Source organism: Suncus etruscus, chromosome 10 (genome assembly GCF_024139225.1).
Source record: "Suncus etruscus isolate mSunEtr1 chromosome 10, mSunEtr1.pri.cur, whole genome shotgun sequence".
Classification (NCBI taxonomy): Eukaryota; Metazoa; Chordata; class Mammalia; order Eulipotyphla; family Soricidae; genus Suncus; species Suncus etruscus.
This window is the reverse complement of record NC_064857.1, coordinates 1,405,287-1,424,427: the sequence shown is the minus strand read 5'-3', so window position 1 is coordinate 1,424,427 and position 19,141 is coordinate 1,405,287. Positions and strand designations below refer to the sequence as shown.

The following is a 19,141-nucleotide window of genomic DNA, read 5'->3' as shown; positions in this document are numbered from 1 at the left end:
TTTTGTTTTCTCTCGATTAAAAAAACTCAGGACCCACTTTTTGTGTAAGGATTAAAAAATTATCTCTTTTTTCCATCATAGAGAAATCAGATAGGAAAAGTTAAAGTGATGTTATTTCCTCAATCACTGAGATTCATGTGGTGAAGGACTTTTTCTTAGTTGACTTTATTTTTCTAAGAAGATAGCTTACCTTTTTCCTTGATTGAAAGTTAAAATTTTTCACTTGCTAAGACCTTAATAACTTTTACTTTCTAACACATGGAAAAACATTAGACATACTTGGCCTCAAAAGTTAATAGGAGATTCATCATTAGCAAATTATCTTCCCATATATTAAAGTTATATATCAAGTATCACCCATATATTAAAGTTACTATCTCTGCGCACCTTTTCACCTTCTAAATTTTTACATTTGATATACAGATCTTGGATACAATGTTTATAGAACTGTCAGTTTCATTTTGTGTGTGTGTGTGTGTGTGTGTGTGTGTGTGTGTTTAACAGCCAATGATTATTTTCCACATTTGGATTTTTAAAAAAATGCATTTCCCCCAATTTAAAAGAATTATTCATTAACTGACCAAATTACAAAGTATGGTAGGCGCTTTAGTTCATCCTTCTAATCAGCTGATTGATCTGATCGTCTCTGTTGCCAGCATCTCCACCTTCTAAAAAATGAATGTTCTTTTTTTCATCCTATCTCGAGGAGAAAATAATTTAAAGGGCTAGAGGAAGTTGTTTGCCTCTTTGAAGTGTTTTCTAACAGCATAGAGCTCATTTATTAGATTCTCCATGTAAATGATGCTGCATTTACCAAGAGCTATTACAATCAATGCATTATTTGTTAGGACAATTCATTTCTTTTGGATTTCTCCATACTCATTCATTGACTTCCGATTTGGGTACCCCCATGTAATACAGGGTTCTACAATCCTCAGGATGTTAATTGAAGCTTTGTTGAGCTTAAGAGATGCCATTGAAGATCTGTTGAGGGTGAAGAAGTCACCTTTGGACCTTGGCGCTCACATCATTGATACGTCTGATACTGAAGACTAAAGCCAATTTGAGTTCAGCAGGAACGTAAAAGTTGAAGCTTTCCTCACCATCCTGGCCATATGTGTCTCTGTCCTGTACACCTGTCTATACTCCTTATGATAAAACTTAGATTTTTTATGGATCAGATTTGCCTTGCCTTGCCTTTCAAAGCATCTTTAAAAAAAAAAAATATATATATATATATATATATATAAGCACCATGGTTATAAACATGATTGTAGTCATAAAAAGAATACCCCCCTTCACCAGCACAATGTTCCTGTCACAAATGTCCCCTGTCTCCCTCCCCGCCCCGCCCTGCCTGTATTTGAGACAGACCTTCTACTTCTCGCACTCATTGACATTGTTATGATAGTTGACAGTGTAGTTATTTCTCCAACTGTACTCACCACTCTGTGGTGAGCTTCATATTGTGAACTGGTCCTTCCAGCCCTCATCTCTATTGTCTCTAGGCATTATTACAATAAGGTCTTTTATTTTTCTTAAAACCCATAGATGAGTGACATTATTTTGTGTCTATTTCCCTCTGACTTATTTCACTCAGCTTAAGAGTTTCCATGACTATTCATGTATAGGAAAATTTCATGATTTCATCTCTCCTGATGGCTTCATAATATTCCATTGGCTATATGTACCACCCTTTTTCAAAGCATCTTTTGCTTAATCTTCGGTTCTGAAAAATTTTTTTGCTTCCCCCCCACCAAAGTTTCTGCCAAATCAGGAAGCTTTTTATCTTCTTCTCTGGGGTTGCTGTTGCCAGATTAGCAGGAACCTTTTTTCTGTGCCTTCCTCAGTATTTTATTTCCTATTCTCAAATTGTCAAAAATAATTTTATTGTCAAAAATAATTTCATTGTCAAAAATGCTTCTGAAAAACTGGTATAGGATTTAGAAATGATTGGATTTCAGCCATAAAGTGTATTGAGGAAAACATAAACAGAACATTCTAAGACCTACACCTCAAAAAAGTCTTTGATGGGGGCCAAAGATATAATACATTAGTAGAGCATTTACCTTGCATGCAGACAACCTAGGAGGGACCTGATTTGATTCCCTGCATCCCATATGGTCCCCCAGCCTTCCAGGGGCAATTTCTGAGTTCGAAGCCAGGAGTGGCCATGAGCGCTGCTGGGTGTGGCCTCAAAGCCAATAATCAATCAATCAAGTTTAAAAATAATTGAAAAAAGTCTTTGATGAAAGGATGCCAATGGCAAGAGCTATAGCATCAAACCTAAATAAATGGCACTACATCAAACTAAAAAGTTTCTGCATGGTGAAAGGAACATTGGTTAAAGCTAGAAGACAGCTATCTGACTGGGAAAAAAAAAATTTGCACTCAACACATCAGATAAAGGTTTGATATTTAGGATATTGAAAGTACTCACAAAGGTTAGCTCCACAAAACTAAAAAAAAAAATGGGAGAAGAAATGAACAGACACTTTTCTGAGGAAGACCAACAGATGGCCAACAGACACATGAAAACATTCACCATCACTTATGAGAGAAATCCAAGTCAAGACAACAATGAGATAACATTGAGGATGACACATACCCAAAATAATGGGAACAATCTCTGTTGGCAGCAATGCTGGTGGGAATGCTGACTGGTCCAACCCCTCTGGAAAACAGTATGGAGGGTTCTCAGTAAACTCAATATTGAGCTGCTATATGACCCAGAAATCTCTCTTTTGGATATATATTCCCAGGACAGAAAAACATTCATTCAAAAGTATGTATGCAACCACTACTATATTGCAGCCCTCAGTACAATAGGTAAGAGTTGGAATCAACCTAGATGTCCCAACAACAAATGAGTGGATCATGAAGATGTGTACATATACACAATGGAAAACTATATAGTGGTACAAAATAATATAACCATGCAATTTGCAGCAACATGGATGGAACTAGAAAATATTAAGTTAAACAAAGTAAGCCAGAAAAAGAAGGATAAATACAGAATATCACTGGTATGTGGCATTTAGAATAACTCCATAAAGAAACACTATGGTCTAAATGGTAGATACTCTGAACACTGTAGGTGCTAGGGTATAGCGAGGAGAAGGAAACAAATCAAGTGGAAGAGGAGAAACACAAAGTCTTGACTCTCTTTTATCCTACAAAGAAAACATCAATGGAAACAGCTGTTTAGATTAAACAGGCATTCAATGAACTCACTATATAGAGGCCTATCATAATGTTCTAAATCTTTTCTCCACAGAAACAGGTGCAGAATGCATTTGAAAGACAGAGATTCTCACTGAAGTGCTCACTAAAAATATGTTTTAGTGTTTTAAATTTGTTATGTCTAAAATAACTCTTCAACTTCTTTGATCTAAGAGAAGGTTCCCTACCTTACCACCTAACAGTGAGATGGAATCAGAAGATGCTCCATATAGCACAGCAGTAGGGCATTTGTCTTGCATGCTGCTGACCAAGGACAGACCCCAATTCGATCTCTAGCATTCCAAATGGTCCCCTGAGCCTGCCAGGTGTGATTTATGAGCGCAGAACCAGGAGTAACCCTTGAGTGCTGCCACGTTTGGCTCCTAAACAAAAAAAAAAAAAATGCTCTGTGGCATCTGGCTATGTTTTAGGATCTGTGCAAAAAGACAAGAAGACTGACTACGACAATTGCAACTGAGCAGAACTTTTTCTGGCATCATAAAGACCTTGGGGTTTGACAACCAACATGCCTGGAGCCTGTAGTCACTCTTATGACAGTATGCTTCATGGGTAAAAACACCAGGGATCTCTTAGGTCAAGGGAATTTCCTTTCTAATTTTTCCAATGTTTACTCGCCTATGCAAAAACAAAAACAAAAACAAAACCCTTGCCAAATCTGCCCTCCCCCATTTAAAAATTTTTATATCTTCTAGATAGGGGCTTCTGCCTTTTTCATAGAACCTTAGAGCACGAATCAATTTTTTCTGCCTCATATTTCTATGTCTTCGTACAAATTGAGAAAAAAAAAAAGTGGATGGGACCCAGGGGCCAAGTGGTCTCAGGTACATTGGGTGGAAAAAAACAGTCAGATATAAATACCAAAGCCAAAATCAATGCCAATAAAATCAAGAGACCCAAATTATAATAAGATAAACACAAAATGGACCTGCTACATTAGTAGTCCAGAGGGGTAAGGATGGGGGGATGGGGTGCATGCAGGGAACAAGGGTGGAGGGAGGTCAACACTGGTTGTGGGAATGGCCCTAATTCACTGTCATTATATGCCTGATATACAACTGTGAAAGATTTGTAATTCACAATGGTCTCAATAAAAAAAAAAAGATTGGGTTTTTCAGGGAGCACAAGAGATTCGACAAAATTTTATGAAAAACAAACTTGCCAATTTCTGAAGTATCATCCATTATGCTTTGTAATGACATAAACTTGAATAGATATGCACAGGACAGAAAAAGTCATGAACTTTTTATCTGAAGTTCTTGTGAGGTAATAGACATTCAGGCTGAAAGGAAGATGGAATTATATCCTGTTTTTATTTTTAACTGTTTTGAGATCCATTATATTTTATTTGATTTTTTGATTTTGTGTTCACATGCAGTGATGCTCAGGAGTTACTGTTGGCTCTGTACCAGAAATTATTCCAGATAGTGCTCAGGGGACTATGGAGTATGCTGAGGATCAAAACCTGAATTGGCTGCATGCAAGGCAAACACCTCTGTACTATTTCCATCCCCTACCCCCATCATATTGAATAAGGTGTGTGAAAGAGGTCTGTGCTAAGCTTCTTCCCACACTTGCACCTTAATAAGCGAATTTAAAGGACACAGACAATTAAAAAACTGATCTAGTGACATCAGAGTCATTGACATTTGTTTTGTAGAGTTAAAATTTATATAATTTTATAACCTCTAGCTGTCATTTTTTATCCCTTTGAGTTATTTGATAATTGCTCAAAGGCTTCTTTGTTCTTGTTCTTTGCCTTTGAAGATGAGAATATTTGAGACTAAGTTTTATAAGCATTCCAAAGTTAGTAGGTGTCTAGCTACCTTCCAAATCGGAACCTTGTGGTGAAATAACTTTTTAGTTTGAAATTGTTCTCTTTTTGCTGTACAAAACGTTCTGTTCTGGATAAATGATGTGACTCTTGTAACTCTAAAAAGTTTCCAATGAAAAAGTCAGCTTAAAGAAAAATGGGCTGTGAATAATGTCTTATTAGCTCAACATTTATGCTAATCTGACACGAAATCATATTTTCTTTCAGGTGAGTGTTGAATACTCTTCCAAAAATAGAGTAAAACTGGAAGAAATGCTTCCCTAATTAAAGGAACACTGGTCCAAGAAACAATACTTTCCAGAAATTATTTACACCTTTATCTTTTTCCTCATTCAGTTTTTTTCTGGGAATTTTTTGAAGGAATTTATGTACAAAGAATAACAATTTAAAATAAGTAGAAATATTTGCAATTAACAATATTTAGAATAAGAGCATAAAATTGGTGGAAGGAGGAATGGAGTTTATTCTTGGAAGGATCTCAAGTATGAAGGAAGTTTGTCTGAGGTATGACGATGAATATTTGCAAATAGACTGGGTAACTATATATATTCAACACCTTGCAGGGGTCCTCAAACTATTTAAACAGGGGGCCAGTTCACTGTCCCTCAGACCATTGAAGGGTCTGAGTATAGTAAAAACAAAACTTATAAAAGAATTCTTATGCACACTGCATACATCTTATTTTTCAATGAAGAAACAAAACAGATACAAATATAATATGTGGCCCGCGGGCCATAGTTTGAGGACCACTGCAGGCTTAGAGCAACTTGTAAAACTAACCAAAACTAAGATTTTAGCTAAAGAGCCACAGATGAAGATAAAATGGCACACAAAAAGTCCTTTACCTAAAAAAGAAGACAAGGGAAGAGATGTAAAGAAGAGCGCATACATAGAAAATAAATAGCAAGAAATTAGACAACCCATTTGCAAGAGGTACTTGAGACTCAACTCTTAGAACAGCCAAATAATTTTAAATTCAGTGCTACCCTCCAACCCCAACCCCAGGAAATATAGCTGCTCTTCCAGTTCCCAAGACTAGCACAGTGGGTGTCTGAAAACTCTAAAGGTCTTTTTTCTCATTATCTCATGCTATGACAGGTAAAACTGAAAAACAAGGCACCTACATCAGTCGTCATTTGTCCTTTAGCTCTCATTTTGATATTGTTGTTCTGGGGTCACACTTGGTTGTGTCTGAGCTTTCTCCTGGCTTTGGACTCAGGAATCACTCCTGGCATTGCCAGGGATAGAACTTGGGTTGACCATGTGCAGTTCAAGTGCCCTGTCTGCCTGATCCCTGTTGTCACTTTTTGGTTCTCTGTGAGTTTAATTTCATTTGTTTTTGCTTTATTTCTTTTTTAAAAATAATATATTTATTTAAGCACCATGATTACAAACCTGTTTGTAGTTGGGTTTCATTTATAAATAAAGAACACCCTGCCCCTTCCCAGTGCAACCTTCACACCATCAGTGCCCCCTCAACTCCTTCCTCCCCCAGTTCCTGCCTGTATTTGAGACAGGCATTCTACTTCTCTCACTCATTAAGATTGTCATGATGTATTCTTAGCATAGTTATTTTTCTAAATGTACTCATCACTCTTTGTGATCATAGTTCATTTTTTCAGTCCTCATCTCTATTGTCTCTGGGTGTTATTACAATAATGTCTTTTATTTTTCCTAAAACCCATAGATATGTTAGACTATTCTGTGTCTATCTCTCTCCATCTGGCTTATTTCACTCATAAAAATAGTTTCCATGTCGATCCATGTATAGGAAAAATTCATGACTTCGTTTTTTCCTGATGGTTGCATAGTATTCCATTGTGTTTATGTACCACACTTCTTAAGCCACACATCTATTGTCAGGCTTTTTTTTTTCTTCAGATTTTGGCTATTGCAAATAGCCATGCAATAAATATAGGTGTGCAGAGGGCATTTTTTGTATTGTGTGTGTGTGTTTGTGTGTGTGTGTGTGTTAGGGTATATACCCTTAGGAGTGGTATAGCTGAAACATATGGTAGTTCAATTTCCAGTTTTTTTGAGGAATCTCCATATTGTTTTCCATAAAGGCTGGACTAGATGACATTCTCACCAGCAGTGAATGAAAGTTCCTTTCTCCCCACATCCCCTCCAGCACTGATTGTTCTTGTTCTTTGTGAGGTGTGCCAGTCTCTGTGGTGTGAGATGGTACCTCATTGTTGTTTTGATTTGCATCTCCCTGATGATTAGTGAGGTGGAGCAGGATTATCAAGCCTATCTAAAAAGACCCATCACCATTGAGGAAATTAACCAGGTAATAAAAAACCTCCCCCCAAACAAAAGCCCAGGCCAGAAGGATTCACTAATAAATTCTTTCAAACCTTTCAGGAGAAATTACTACCAATTCTTTTCAGGCTCTTTCAGGAAACTGAAGAAACAGAAACATTCTCTACAAAATTTTAATACAATTTTTTCTCAGAGGAAGATATCTAAGTAACTCTATATGTCCAAATTATGCAGTTCCAATATGGCTCTTATTAATGCATTACAATTTAATGTAATAAATATATCTCCTAAGTATTGCTCATCCTATTTTCTTCTGTTATTTTGTTGCTAAAAATAAATGTCTAATGGAATGAATATTTATCATATGCTAAACACTATGCTGAATCTGGGCAGGAAAAAATAAGCAAGAAGGTTGGAATTAACTTGCCTTGAACCTAAAATAGTCTTCATAAAGTATGTAACATAAATAGCTTTTTTAAAATAAATTACCTATTTCTCAATGACATCGTGTAGAAAGAAGGCTTCAAAAGATGGCTGCAGTGAGTACCAATTGGTATCTATCTGGGCTACCAGAACTGACTGTTTCAGTGATGAAGATATAGAGGTTGTGTTCAAATTGGCTCTCGGTGAAATATGGGTCTGTTGATTACTAGGGTGAGTCTAGTACTAGCCTCATCATTGCCTGTAGCTCATAGAGTAAGTGCTGTATTTATTTGTTCTTCTTTTACTGGGACTTGAATGTGGCTATTGGCTTCTAAAACAGTCTCGATTCAGAAATCTCCAGAGTTGTGCCAAGGACCATGTGGCATATAAAGGAATTCAGTAAGCCCAAAAATTACTTGTGAAGAACAAAACCATAAATGTCTTGGGACGTAGGGAGTAATGATACGTGGAAAATCAACAACCCATATAAAATAATACAGATGGGGCTGATTCTAGTCAAAAGGGTCTGTGAAGTCATCATCAAAAATAAGGTTGAACCATGCCCTGATGGATTTACTAGTGAATTCTTTCAAATCTTTAAAGATGACCTACTGCCAATTCTCTGCAGACTTTTCCAGAAAATTGAAGAAACAGAAATACTGCCAAATAATTTTTATAAGCTAACCTCACCCTGATACCAAAAGCAGACAGATGCCAAAAAAAAAAAAAAAAAAAAAAAAAAAACAAACTACCCCAATACCCCTTGGTTAACAATACAAACCAATATTCTTCATGAACACAGATGCAAATAACGTCAAAATTCTAGCAAATAGAATCCAACATCTCATTAAGAAGGTCATACACCATGACCAAGTAGAATTCATACGAGATGCAATTATGGTTTAACATATGCGAGTCAATGAATGTGATACACCACATCAACAAAAGGAAAAATAGGGCCCGGAGAGATAGCACAGTGGCGTTTGCCTTGCAAGCAGCCGATCCAGGACCAAAGGTGGTTGGTTCGAATCCCGGTGTCCCATATGGTCCCCCGTGCCTGCCAGGAGCTATTTCTGAGCAGACAGCCAGGAGTAACCCCTGAGCACAGCCGTGTATGGCCCAAAAACCAAAAAAAAAAAAAAAAAAAAAGGAAAAATAAAAATCATATGATTATATATGTGCAGAGAAAGCATTTAACAAGGTCCAACACCTGTTCATGATCAAAACAAAAAATGGCAAAGGAATAAACTCTTTCAATGTAGTCGAAGAACTATACCACAAGCACATGGCAAATATACTATAATGTGGAAAAACTAAAAGCCTTTCCTCTAAGATCTGGCACAAGACAGGGTGCCTCTCTTCACTTCTATTCAATGTAGTACTGGAAGAACTTGCCAGATCATTTTGGCAAGAAAAAGATACTGAGGCCATCCAGATAGAAAAGGAAGAAATCAAGCTCTCACCATTTGCAGATGGCATGATATTATATTTAGAAAATACTAAATAATCTACCAAAAAATTCTAGAACAATAGATTTGTATAGTAAAATGGCAACCACAAAATTAACAAAAATCTATGGTGTTTTTATATACAAATAATGAAGAGAAGATAGAGACATTACAAAACAATCCCATTCACAATTGTACCTCACCTTTGTATAGGTGAGAAACCTATACAAAGAAAACTACAAAACATTGATTCAAGAAAGGGGAAACACAGAAATGGAGACATAACCTGTTCATGGATTGGAAGGATGGCATAATTAAAATGGCAACACTTCACAAAGCATTGTAAAGATTTAATACAATCCCTCAAAGGATACCCATGACATTTTTCAATGAAGTGAATCAAACACTGCTGAAATTCATTTAGAACAATAATTGCCCACAAATAGCTAAAGCAATTCTTGAAAAATAAAAAAAGAAGATAGGAAGCATCAGTTTCCCCAACTTTAAATTTTTCTATAAAGCAATAGTCATTAAAACAGCATGGTATTGGAATAAAGACAGACCTTAGATCAATGGAATAAACTTATTGATTAATCTTTTATAAAGGGGTAACAGTACAAATTGAAGTTAAAGCCTCTTCAACAAGTGGTGTTTAAAAAACTGGTCAATTACATGCAAAAAAAAAAAGAGAACTCAAACTTTAAAACCATACACAAAGGTCAAATGAAAATGTATTAATACCTCGATATCATTAGGACCTGAAACCATTAGATACATAGAGGAAAATATAGGCAAAATATTCCATGACATTGAGACTAAAGGAGTCTTCAAGGACGAAACACCACTGTCTAAGCAAATGGAAGTAGAAATAAACAAATGGGACTACATTAAACTGTGACGCTTCTGCACTTCAAAGGAAAAAGTGGCTAGGATGGATACAAAGGCTACTTATGGAATGGAAGGAACTATTCACCCCATACCCTTATGATAAAGGGCTAATATCTAAGATAGATAAGGTACTGGCAGAACTTACCAGGAAACAAACATCTAACCTCATAAAAATGGGGAGAAGAAATAAACATTTCCTCAAAGAAGAAATACAGATGGCCAAAAGGCACATGGAAAAATGCTTCACATTACTGATTAGTAAAAAGGAAGATACAAATCAAAACAACAAGGTACCATCTCATATCTCAGAGACTGGCACATATCACAATAAATAAGAACATCCTGTGCAGGCCTGGATGTAGGGAGAAAGGGAATCTCATTGCTGGTGGGAATGCTGTTTATTCTAGTCTTTCTAAAAAACATTATGGATATTTCCTAAAAATCTGGAAATTGGAGCTAGAGTGATAGCATAATGGTAGGGCATTTGCCTTGCATGCAGCCAACTCGGGTTTGATCTCCATCATCTCATGTTAGAATCTAAGTTTAGAATTAACTGCTTATTCTGCTTCTATAACCTAGCTTTGTTATAAACGTAAGTGCATCCATGAGAGGCTCAGAATATGGGAAACTGGCACTAGGCCCAAGATAACAGCCACCAATCTCTGGAACCTGATCCTGTGAGCACACAGCATATACCAGTAAAAACCACATGGTCCAGAGGGCCTCAGAAGAATGTACAAACTGAAAACTGCACTTTGGGTCTGTAAAGATAAGACTTCCTTTTGCTAAACATACAGTCAAGCCTATGCATTTGTCTGATGAAGTATATTAAGAAACTATAGTTTTAAAGGTCAAGTATGACTATGTGGAAACCCCCTAGATGTCCTATAAAAATGACTTGTGAGCTATTGTCGGGTCATCCTCCCAAGGATGGTTGACCCCAGCATGTTGGAATAAACTAGTTTTTTTGCATTACTGTTTTGCATTGATACCTTTTTGCAATACTGTTAGTCTCTTTGTGATCTTTATGGGGAGGATTCTGAGTCCAGAGCTAACACTCATATGGTCCTTCGAGCCTGCTAGTAGTGGTTTTTTGAGTGCAGATCCATGAGTACCCAATGATCGCTTCTGGGTGTGGTCCAAAAACTAAAATTAAACAACAACAAACAATTCCAATTGAGCTTCCTTTTGATACAGCAATACTATGCCTAGGAATTTATCCTAGGAACACAAAAACATAATACAAACATGCCCTCTGCACTCCTTTGTTCATCACAGCACTATTTACAATAGCCAGAATCTGGAAATAACCCGGGTGCTCGATATCAAATGAGTAGCTAAAGAAACTGTGGTACCTATACATAATAGAATATTATGCAGTCATCAGGAAAAAATGAAGTCATGAAATTTGCTTATACATGGGTGAATATGGAAAATATTTTTTCTGAGTGAAATGTGTCAGAGGGAGAAGTATAAACATAAAATAATATCACTAATCTGTGGGATCCAAGTAAAATAAAAGATTATATTGGGTAGTGCCAAAGTGATACCAGGTAAGGCATTTTCCTTGCACATGGCTGACCTGGGTTTGATCCCCAGCATCTGTAATGTCCTTCAAGCCTGACAGGAGATATTTCTGAGTACACAGCCAGGAGTAAACCTCTTATTGCCACAGTGTGTGGCACACACACAGAAAAAAGACAGTGTGGGGATAATATCCTGAGATAACAGAGATGAGGATTAGGTAGAAGGCTTTCCACAAAGAACAAAATGTGTAGTTAAAGTAGAAAAGGGTCTACTATGAAAGGAACATGCATGCATTCCTTCACTATCAGTAGTGCAAATCACTTTGGAAAGAGAGGAGAGACAGAATAGAGAGAAGTTAAATGCCTGCCCCAGAGGCAAGAAGGAGAGGGTAGAGGTAAGGCGGGCTTCAGGGAGGGTGAAGGGAAATGTTGACATTGATGGTGGGAGATGCACCTTGGTGAATGTTGACATATGTTGTATAACTGAAACTCAATCATGAACAACTTCATCTATGAAAACACTGTAGTATGAACAATCTTGTAAATATAATGTTTAAATAAAAAAAAAATCTCAAAAGAGTAGGACTGAAGAGATAGGACAGTCTTTGTCTTGCATGTGGTTGACCTGGATTTGATCTCCAACAATTCATGTAGTCTCAGGAACATTGTCTAGAAAGTGATCCCTGAGCTCAGCCAAGAGTAAACCATGAGCAATGCCAGGTGTTGGCCAAACCTAACTCTCCACCTCCACCCCTACACACACACACACACACACACACACACACACACACACACACACACACACACACACACATCCCATAAAATAAAAGGCATCAGGTGACACAGATCTCTTTTACTTCATAACCTTTAATTGGTTGTTAATGATTCATTCTATTCTCATTTATGTTTTTGATTCTGTATTATTATTTATCATCTTGCCTGTTTTTTTCTTTTCATGAAAAGGACTGACTTGATTTAGTCTATAGTACCAGTGGTCGGCAAGCTGCGACTCGCGAGCCACCTGCGGCTCTTTCCACTTTTGAATGCGGCTCTTCTGTGTGCCGGGCGGCCACTCCAGGAGTCAGGACTCTGCTCCTCGCCTCTGTCAGTGCGCGCCTTGTGTGCAGCCCCGGCGGCCGGCTCCACACAGCTCTGATCAGAACCAAGGCCAATGTTCACGTTAGTGTTTGTGACTTTGTCAGTCATTGTCAGGTGTACATTGTAAGGCAAATTTTTCGGAATTTTACATTATCGATAAATGACATCGTTCTAAAGTTTTTGTTCTATTAGTTGTGTTATTTATATCCTCCCGACCTATGTGGATACTTGCATGCAGAATATTCTCAATAAAAACTTATTGAAACTAAAAACAGTGTACCATCCTATGTATTTTCGGTTTTAAAAATGTGGCTCAAAATAAATTTCAAGCATGGTTTTGGAGAGATTTGGCTCAGTTGAGAAAAAAGGTTGCCCACCACTGGACTCTATACCATCAGCAAGAAATGGAATCATCTTTGAAATGGAAAGATGATTTTTTGAAAACCAATATTTTTGAAAACCAATAGCGTTTTAAGGGCCAGAACAATAGCCTTGCATGCAGCCAACCTGGGACAGATCAGGGCTTGATTTCCGGCTTCCCATATGGTCCTCCAAACTGCCAAGAGTGATTTCTGAGTGCAGAGCCAGGAATAACCCAAGTGCAACCGGGTGTGCCGTCATAACAAACAAAAAAAATGAAAACCAATACAATTTTCATGGTAATCAAAAATAAAAAATGGAGCAGTGATTCTTAAAAAAAATAAATTAATTTATGGAATTGTTAGGGAAATACCAAATGAAAAGGCAAAATAAAACTCCTGGAAAAAAGAAAAACTAGAAATACAAAATACCCAGGCAACTGATAATAGAATAGCAATAACTAAGTGATATCAATTATTAGAGCTTATGTGAACATTTTGAATTCTCCAAACAAAAGGCACAAACTGGCAGTTGATATTAGAAAGTAGGATCTTTTTATTTTATATATGCAAGAGATCACATCATATCTAAAGACAAAAACATGGAAAAAGAAAGAGTAGGTCTTTCAAATCAATAACAGTGAAAAGGGCAGGGACTGTTATTCTCATATTTTAAAATCAATAAACGGTTATTAGAGACTAAGAAAATGAAAGAAAAATATCAGGCAGTTTTTTTCAGATGTGAAATATCAGCAAACAAAACACAAAAAAAATGATTCAGAATTTTAAAAATATGACAGTTATTAAAAAAGTAAGGGAAGGATCCCGAGGGTGTCAATTTGATACATATCTATCAACAGATGATTAAATAAAGAAATCCAGCATATAAACAATGGAGTACTACTTAGCTTACAAAAAACAAAATCATGCCACTTATGACAAGATGTATCTCGAAGGGATTATGACGAGTAAAATAGTCAAAGGGGAAGGTGAATAGCATATAATTCACTAAAATGCTGAAGAAACGGAAATAAAGAAAATAAAAATAAATAAATAAATAAATAAAGAAAATAAAGCAGCAAAACTAAACAAAGATTTTCTTGACAAAATGTAGTTTTATCAGAGGGAAACGATTGTAGAGGCTTAAAGGTGTACCATGGGTCAGTTTGTATGTTGGTGATTAAAAATTAGTGTATAAATGTTGATAAATAAAGAAGTGCATCAGTTACCTTAACAACAGAACTATATTAACAACAGCAATGATAATAATAAATATAATACTAAGAACAATAAAACATAGAAACTTTATTAAGAAAAGGGAATAAGGGGCTGGAGAGATAGCATGGAGGTAAAGCGTTTGCCTTTCATGCAAGAGGTCATCGGTTCGAATCCCAGCGTCCCATATGGTCCCCTGTGCCTGCCAGGAGCAATTTCTGAGCATGGAGCCGGGAGTAACCCCTGAGCACTGCCGGGTGTGACCCAAAAACCACAAAAAAAAAAAGAAAAAAAAAAAAGAAAAGGGAATAAAATAGCCAAACAATGCAGATAAGACTGGAAAATGCAGTATTTGAAAAAAATCTAGTTACATAATATTTCATTCATTTAAAAATTTTAGAACAGAGATATCCATAGAGACAGTATAAATCAATAGACATAAAAAGATAAGAGATTTTTTTAAATAGGAATGAGGATCTGGATGAATGAAAGAAAAGGAAAGCAAAGGTAAACAGTAAGAGGTTATGCATCTCTTTGGAATTGATACAATGCCCCTAAACTGTGCTCATAATTGCATATATTTGTGAAAATGCTAACAACTATGAAATTGTGCCCTTTAAGGAGCTGGAAAGATAGTAAAGTAAGTAAGACCATGCTCATGGCTGACACCCAGAGGGTCCCCAAGTCTACCAGGAGTGATCCCTGAGGACAGTAGCAAGTCCTGGACTTGCTGTGACCCAACCCTTCCCTATCCCATATTGTGTGCTTTAAATGGGCGTGTAAGTTATATATCAATTAAGGTATTAAAATGATCCAGAAATGCAACAGTAGGTGTACTGTAGAAACACATATTAATTATTGGGTCCTGGATGGTTGTAGATGGAGGAGTGAGGCCTTTCTCCTCCACCCCGGGCCAAGTGCCTGCAACCTCTTCCTGTGGGCAGGTCTCTGGGTTCAGGGTAGCCACAAGAAAATGACCCAGAAGCAATCAGTAGCAGTCGAGAAACAAGCAGCTTTATTAATAATAGGCCACATGTGTGGCCTTTATGCTTATCTTTTAAACATGCTACTTTAGCCACCCATGCAAGTCAAATGCCCTAGCCACTGTACTATTATATTGCTCTGGCATGCCAAAAACTCTTTAAAGGAATTCTCATTCACTCTTTGTGGGAGTGCCATCTAGTCCAGCCTTTTTGGAAAACAATATGGAGATTCCTTAAAAAACTGGAAATTGAGCTCCCATATGATCCAGCTATACTACTCTTAGGGATCTACCCTAGGAACACAAGAATGCAGTACAAAAATGCCTTTCTCAAGCTATATTCATTGCAGTAGTTTTACAATAACCAGAATCTGGAAACAACCCAGATGCCCAAAAATTGCTGCATGGCTAAAGAAACGGTGGTACATATACATAATGGAATACTATGCAGCCATCAGGAGAGATGAAGTCATGACATTTTCCTCTACATGAATGGACATGGAAACTACTGTGCTGAGTGAAATAAGTCAGAGGTAGAGAGACAGACACAGAATAGTCCCACTCACCTATGAGATTTAAGAAAAATAAAAGACATTATTGTAATAATTCCCAGAGACAAGAGAGATGAGAACTGGAAGGACTGGCCCACAATATGAAGCTCACCACAAAGAGTGGTGAGTGCAGTTAGAGAAATAACCACACGAACAACCACCATGACAACGTTAATGAGTGAGAGAAATAGAACGCCTGTCTCAAATACAGGTGGGGGAGATGGGGCAGTGGTGGTGGGAAGTTCGCACTGGTGAAGTATGCTCCCAATCGACACAGGGTCTGCCAATTCATTCCTCCAGACTCACTCAGCTGGCCCACCACTTATGGTTGAAGAGCCCCCTCAGGTGAGACAGACACAGGCGGTGGAAGGAAAGAGTTGAGGACAATGGACAGCATCCCAAATGCCACTGTCTACCATCTTTCCTCTATGAGAGGCACCTTTTGTGAGAACCCTGCACCCCTAACTTGCAGCGGATTATCTAATAGACCCAGCAGCTTACCGCAGCAGGTGATGATGGAGAAGATGGAGGATCCAAGACCAGGTGAAGATCTGCTGAGAAGTGGCTTTTAGAACTTCCTGCACCTGGGTTACCTCCAAAAAAATCAACTTGTTTTTAGACTAATCTTTTGACTATTTGCCTCGGTCATTGCCTTCCTACTCAAACTGCGTCTTATCTCTATGTATCCTATTGTTTTGTTTTATGCCTTACTGCAAACAGAACATTTTGTATCTAATATTAATATTTTTTGCACAATTCTGGGGAAATGTACTTTAGAGTTTTGAAAGTTCTCAGCTATCTTGAATGTTTCCCAGTTGCTATGTTATATTTTATATCTTACGTAATAATTTTATAATATATCTCTGCTGTATCCCTGTTATAGACTTATCAATAATGCCTCTAATAATACAAAAAAGGTGGAGAATGTGGGTATCCCCGCCCCCACCTGAATTTATCCCACCTGAAGGATCAGAACTGCCCACACCTGGAGTGGGCGGGGAGAGGAGCCTGCAGGGTGGAGAGGGTGGGGATAAGAAGGAGAGTTAGAGAGTGAAGCAGGAGAGAGCCATCATCATCGGAGATACAGCATCGGATTCAGCACCAACAACTCGGTATCATCAAAGAAGCAGCAGCAGGAACATCACCAGAGGGAGTTGGTCAGCCTGGAAGCCAGGAAGGGGCAGCTGAAAGAGAGACAGAGGCCGAGAGAGCCCAGTAGGAGTAGAGAAGTAGCTGCTAGGCAAAGGCTTAGTAGGAGGCCATGGGAGGATGTGTGCATGGTGGTAGTAGGGACAGTGAAATAAAGCTGGCTGACTCCTGGAACTTCATCGGACTGCCTTGTGACTCTCTCCACCCTCACCCTGCAACCTTCAGACCCACCAGACCTTAGGGGCTGGCTGCAGGAGCCGGCCGAGCCCAGAAAGGCCTCACCATCCCCCCTAGCAACAGTAGGACTCATTAATTTATATTAAGACAACAGTGAAGGACTGAAACCCAACTACACACATGTTTGTAATCGTGCTTAAAGATACTATTTAATAAATAAAATTGTCACCTCCCAATCAGTTACCTTGGTACAAAAGAGTCTTATTTTCTCTCTTTTTTTTCTTTTACAATTTTTATTGAGACCAATGTGAATTACAAGTCTTTCACAGTTATATTTAAGGGACATAATGTCAGTGAATTCCCACCACCAGTGTTGACCTCCCAGCATGCATTCAATACCTCCACCCAAAAGGGTCTTTTTCAACTCATTCTCTATTAATTTTTTCTTAGATAAGCAGGCTTTTTTTCCTTTAGATAGGCAGGTTTATTTAAACACCATGATTACAAACATCATTTGCAGTTGGGTTACAGTCATAAAAAATGTACATCCCCCTTCACCAGTGCAACCTTCCCACCACCAATGCCCCCATCTCTTTCCTCCCCCACCCGCTGCCTGTTTTTGAGATTTACTTGCATGCAGTCTTTAGCTCTGGGAGTTTCTCCAGATGTCCTTGACTGTTGATTCTCCCTGGGGATTTTTTTGAGTTTATCAAAGACTTTTCTTTTCATCTGTTTACATTCTTTGAGGATATTTTCTATTGTCTAATCATTTGTTTTAAAGCTCTTTTCTAATCTCTTCTATTTTATGGAGTTCTTATGCATTTCATTTACTAGCTCACTGATGCAGTCCTCAGCTACTTTTACTCTATTGGAGAAGCTTTCCAGTGAGATTTTTATTGTGCTTACAAAGTTTTTCAATCCTGTTATTTCAGTTTGAAGTTTTTTTAATTCTTTTTATATCCTCTTGTTTTTTATTTGTGGTTTATTCAGTTCATTTCATGCTTCCTTTTAGTTCTATGAGAATCCTCCTTATTGCTTCTCTCCACTTTATCTAAGAGGCTAAATAGGGGATCAGAACTTTTCAGGTCATCAATGGAGGCCTGTGTTTCCCCATTGTCAAGCTTGTAGTGTAGAGTTTTCTTCGGAAGGTGCTGGGGTTCATTGACTACAAGATAAGCACAGCTATGAAGTGAAGCAGAGCAGCAGGTCTCTTCTAACTCCGCCCTTCTAACACTCACCTCTGTTGACAGTGCTGTCAGGGGCTCTTCTGGGCCTGTAGGTTCACAGCAACAGATTGGCAGTTCTCACTATTAATTTTTGGAACTTGATTCAATTACACTAAAAATAAGTCATTAGAACTTTTAACCAGTATTTCTTTATTTTTTTAATTTTTATTTTACTCATAATGGCTTACATATCATTCACAGCAATATTTTAGGTACATATTAACATTGAATCGGGGAATTCCCACCACCAAATTGTCCTCCCTCCACCTCCGCTCCCATCCTGCCTCCCATAGCCTCCACCCTCACCCCCGGGGCTGCTAGAATGAGTGGTCTCCTCTGTGCCTAGCTTACTACTTAGTGACCTTACAACTGTTTGGTCATGGTACCTCCATTATATCCCCCTCTAATTGGGAGGCGGGACTAGATAGTTAAGATAATGTGGTTTTGTTTTAAGAAGAAAAAAGTAATAAAATGGGGTAAAAATCAAATATGCCGAACATGGCCAGAGTCCTTCTAGAGCAGGTGTCTCAAACTCGCGGCCCTCGGGCCGTTTGTGGCCCTCCGTACAACATTTTGTGGCCCTGCCCTAGAGGAATCTTTTTTTGTTTTGCTTTGTTTTAGTTGTTTGGGTCACAGCCCCCAATGTTTAAAGCTTACTACTGACTGCACTCAAGGATCACCCTGACTTTGCCTCCTGCAGTCCCCAGGTAAATTGAGTTTGAGACCCCTGTTCTAGAGGCTCTCATCCTAGGTTTGAGAGATG

General features: G+C 37.9%; 1 protein-coding gene and 1 pseudogene across 1 annotated transcript in view; one reads left to right on the top strand and one right to left on the bottom strand.

Annotated features, from left to right (window-relative positions):
* Positions 1 to 606: 606 nt before the first annotated feature.
* On the bottom strand, positions 607 to 16,118 carry LOC126020827 (60S ribosomal protein L7-like; annotated as a pseudogene).
* The window catches only part of OPRK1 (opioid receptor kappa 1), a 204,248-nt gene continuing 197,842 nt past the window's right edge, over positions 12,736 to 19,141 (top strand). Inside the window, exon 1 of the mRNA XM_049781921.1 lies at positions 12,736 to 12,740. The gene's annotated coding sequence lies outside the window, so the exon portion shown is untranslated. The remainder of the gene's footprint in view (positions 12,741 to 19,141) is intronic.